We start from the raw sequence: 5,000 nt of genomic DNA, 5'->3' as shown, positions 1-5,000 counted from the left end.
GAACGCAAATGCAGTATTGACATCTTCGGTTTTCTTTGTAACCCGAAACTGCAACGCTCGTCGCATCTTTGCAGTTGAATGCAACATTACCTAGAGATTATTCACACAAATGGACATTCTACAAGGAAGAAAAAAAATAAGTAATAACGGTCCATTTTTTTGTAATATAATAGATTACCCTTAAGTGTGTGCAGTCTGGGTAATCCTTAATACCTTCCATATTTTATATTCCGCAATCTCTCGCTGGCGGAACGAACTCCGTTTCTTTAATACTGGATGGATTGCCGTTTTCCGTAATCTATTTTGCACTCGGTGGCGCGATGATTACATTTTCGATACGTGGGGGGTTCTAAGGGCGTTTGGGGGGAGGGGGAGGGGGAGGGAGGGGAAGGGGAGTAAGGGAAGGGGAGGAGGAGGAGGGGAGGAGGGGAAGGGGACTCGAGCGGCGGCGGAGTTCTAAGGGCGTTTGGGGGGAGGGGAGGAGGGGGAGGGGGAGGGGGAGGAGGAGGGGAAGGGGAGGAAGAGGAGGGGAGGAGGGGAAGGGGGAAGGGAGGGGCGGGCGGAGTTCTAAGGGCGTTTGGGGAGGAGGGGAGGAGAGGAAGGGGAGGGGGGAGGGGAGGAGGAGAAGGGGAGGAGGGGAAGGGGGAAGGGAGTTCTATGGGCGTTTGGGGGAGGCGGGGAGGAGGGGGGAGGGGAGGAGGGGGAAGGGGGAAGGGAGGGGCGGCGGCGGAGTTCTAGGGCGTTTGGGGGGAGGGGGGAGGGGGAGGGGAAGGGGAGGAGGAGGGGGGAGGAGGGGAAGGGGGAAGGGAGGGGCGGGCGGAGTTCTAGGGCGTTTGGGGGAGGAGGGGGAGAGGGGGAGGAGGAGGGGGGGGAGGGGAAGGGGGAAGGGAGGGGCGGCGGCAGGAGTTCTTAGGGCGTTTGGGGGGAGGGGGGAGGTCGGGAGGGGGGAGGGGGGAGGAGGAGGGGGAGGAGGGGGAAGGGGGGAAGGGAGGGGCGGGTGGAGTTCTAAGGGCGTTTGGGGGGGGAGGGGGGAGGTCAGGGGGGAGGGGGATGAGAGGAGGAGGGAGGGGAAGGGGGAAGGAGAGGCGGGCGGGAGTTCTAAGGGCGTTAGGGGGAGGAGGGGGGAGAGGGGGAGGAGGGGAGGAGGGGAAGGGGGGAAGGGGGAAGGGAGGGGCGGGCGGAGTTCTAAGGGCGTTTGGGGGGAGGGGGGAGGGGAGGAGGAGGGGAGGAGGGGAAGGGGGAAGGAGGGGCGGGCGGAGTTCTAAGGGCGTTTGGGGGGAGGGGGGGAGGCCGGGAGGGGGGAGGGGGAGGAGGAGGGGAGGAGGGAAGGGGGAAGGGAGGGCGGGCGGAGTTCTAAGGGCGTTTGGGGGGAGGGGGGAGGCCGGGAGGGGAGGGGAGGAGGAGGGGAGGAGGGGAAGGGGGAAGGGAGGGGCGGGCGGAGTTCTAAGGGCGTTTGGGGGGAGGGGGAGGGAGGCCGGGAGGGGGGGAGGGGGAGGAGGAGGGGAGGAGGGGAAGGGGGAAGGGAGGGGCGGGCGGAGTTCTAAGGGCGTTTGGGGGGAGGGGGGGGAGGCGGGAGGGGGAGGGGTGAGGAGGAGGGGAGGAGGGAAGGGGAAGGGAGGGGCGGGCGGAGTTCTAAGGGCGTTTGGGGGAGGAGGGGGAGGGAGAAGGAGGAGGAGGGGGAAGGGGGAAGGGAGGGGGCGGGCGGAGTTCTAAGGGCGTTTGGGGGGGATGGGGGGAGGGGGAGGGGAAGGAGGGGAAGGGGGAAGGGAGGGGCGGGCGGAGTTCTAAGGGCGTTTGGGGGATGGGGGGTGAGGGGGGGAGGAGGGGGAAGGGGAGGAGGAGGAGGAGGGGAAGGGAGGAGGGGAAGGGGGAAGGGAGGAGGGGAAGGGGGAAGGGAGGGGCGGGCGGAGTTTTTAAGGGCGTTTGGGGGGAGGGGGGAGGGGAAGGGGAGAGGAGGAGGGGAGGAGGGGAAGGGGGAAGGGAGGGGCGGGCGGAGTTTTAAGGGCGTTTGGGGGAGGGGGGGAGGGGGATAGGAAGGGGAGGAGGAGGGGGAGGAGGGGAAGGGGAAGGGAGGGGCGGGCGGAGTTCTAAGGGCGTTTGGGGGAAGGGGATGGGAGGAGGGAAGGAGGAGGGGAGGAGGGGAAGGGGGAGAGGGGATAAAGTATTCATTGGCTTTAAAAAAACAAATAGGACATTTGTGAAGCATGTTCCTTGGGGTATCTTTTTTCGGGGGGAGGGGGATGAGGTGAGGTGAGGGGGGAGATGAAGGGGGAGGGGGTAGGGAGAGGGGTTTAGGGAGAGGGCTGAGGTGTGGTGGGAGGAGAGGGGAAGTATGATGGGGGGAGAAAGGGGGGAAGACGGATAAGGAGATGATAAGAGGGGGAGGTAAAAGATAAGATAAGATAAGAGAAGGAGAAGGGGGTGTAGGTATTGAGGAGAGGAGATAAAGTAAGGAGAGATAAATGAGGAGGAAAGGGGAGAAAGTAGTGACGAACGGTAGAAAGGGGAGAGAAGAAAGGAGAAGAGAAGAAGAGGGAAGAGAAAAGACGGGGAGGAGAGAGAGAGGGGGGGGAGGGGGTTGTTTACTTGTTTACTTACGTGACTTTTACCATTTTCTTTGTCTCGTGATAGTCATGGTTTTATTAACAAAGACTTATCACTAATCATTATCATTGTCATTGGAATTATTCCTGGCATCATTATCACTATCGTTGTGATCATTACAATTGTTTTTAATTATGACCTCTTTAATCATCCTTGTCATCATTGTTATTGTTATTTTCATTGATACTATTACCAATATCACTCTCTCGCTATTGATATATTTATTTATTACTTATATGCTGTTTGTTTTCGTTGTAGTTAACATTCTGTTTTTGTATATTTTATTAAGTAGAATATTGATTTTGTTTATATGATTATCTTTGTTTGGCATTACTTTGAGGAATTGTTTAGATTTAAGAGGAATCAATCTGGCCCTTTCTCTGACAAGCCTTGCAAGTTAAAATTGATAGTATCTATCTATCTATCTATATGTTTATGTATATCCGTCTATCTCTATCTATCTATATGTGTGTGCATGTGTGAGTGAGTAATTGAGTGAGTGTGTGTATGTGTGAGTGGGCGTATGTGTATGTTCATATATACATATAAATATATTCTATTTTTCTCTCTTCCTATTTCATCTTTCTCTTTTTCCTTTTTCTTTATTTTCATTCTCATCATTTTTGTTTATATACGAGACGACATATTTCCCTACACAACAAAATCAGATCAGACCACAGCGGGTTTTTAACACCTCTCAGAACACGGGACATAATCTGATGCATTTTTCTTTCCGTTACGAAAAACACCTCATTTACGTCATGGAATCCGAAGCCACACCACGCTGGCCTAAGTAATCCCCTGAAATCCCGCCGACATCGCTCAACGTGAGAGGAAATCGCCAGATACAGAGCGGTATGTAGGGTTGCACGCGTCTGCTGCAGTTGCGATATGCGAGCGAGGTTTTCGTCGTCCGGGATTTCCGTCTCTGCCGTATGTATAATGATGTTGTCGTACGTTTAGCTGTTTGGTCGTACGTCTAGCGCTGTTGAGATACGTCTAGCGCTTCTGCCATATGCCGAGCGCTTTTGCCATACGTCTATCGCTGTTGCCACACGTCTATTGGTGCTGCCATATGTCTAACGCTTTTGCCATACGTATTGCGCTGTGCTATACGCCTATCACTGTTGCCATACGTCTAGCCCTGTTATCATACGTCTATCGCTGTTGCCATACGTTTAGCGCTGTTGCCATACATCTAGGGCTTTGGTCATACGTCTATCACTGTTGCCATACGTATATTACTAGTCTCATACGTCTAATGCTTTGTCCCTCATACGTCTAGCGCTTCTGCCATACGCTAGCTCTTCTGCCATAAGTCTAGTGCTGTTGCCATAATTCCAGCGCTTTGGCCATACGTCAAGCGCTGTTGTTATACGTATAGCGCTTTGGCCATACACCCAGCGTTTCTGCCATACGTTTACCGCTGTTGCCATACACCCAGCGCCCATGACAACGCAGAACGAGTGACGTGCAAACTGCCATGAACACGTACGCCTTACCATCGCCAAGGCTTCATAACGTTAACACCTTCTTTAGCGAAGTCACACGCACGCCCTCGTCACGCTCTTTGATGTCTCTCTGTGGGTGTAGATACAAGGTAGATATACTATCTGTGATTTCATTAGCACGGGTTGTAAGTCATGAGTAAGTGTATTCGAGGTCTGTAGTCATGGGGTGTTCATCAAGGCAATGAGCGGGGGAGGGAGGGGGGGGGTGGGGGTGTAGCCTTCAAAAGCAAATTCGCACATTTTTAAGGAATATTTACACTTCACGCGACTTGGCGTTTGGGAGTCTTATTAAAGAACTTTTTTTTTTTTTTTTTTGAGAGAGAGAGAGAGAGAGAGAGAGAGAGAGAGAGAGAGAGAGAGAGAGAGAGAGAGACAGAGAGAGAGAGAGAGAGAGAGAGAGAGAGAGAGAGAGAGAGAGAGAGAGAGAGAGAGAGAGAGAGAGAGAGAGAGAGAGAGAGAGAGATTTCTTTTCTTTTTTTTTCTTCTTTTTTGAATGTCTTTATGATTAGAAGATTTGGATTTTGAGTTATCTCTTCTGACCTCATGATAGGGACATAAAGAGAGAGAAAGAAGGGGTTAGACACTCCAAATTTATCTTTTCTCCTTATTAATCTTTTCGAGTGTTAACACCTCCGAAATTCAACACAAAGTTCCTCACATATTAGAGTGGTTTTCTTAATTAGAAGGAAGGGTGTGAACTAGCTTCTCATTGAAGAAAATTGATCTATTATCTATTCGAGTCAATTATAGCTAAATACATTCTTAGTTCACAGATTCACAGGTAAATGTTTTGTTCATGTATATATACACGAAGAATGCATAAAAAACGTTGGTTAAGACGAAAAATGTTCAATACTTCCTTGAGGAATTTGCATATTAAGAAAG

The sequence above is a fragment of the Penaeus vannamei genome, chromosome 15 (genome assembly GCF_042767895.1).
Source record: "Penaeus vannamei isolate JL-2024 chromosome 15, ASM4276789v1, whole genome shotgun sequence".
NCBI lineage: Eukaryota > Metazoa > Arthropoda > Malacostraca > Decapoda > Penaeidae > Penaeus > Penaeus vannamei.
This window is presented reverse-complemented; position numbering follows the sequence as displayed.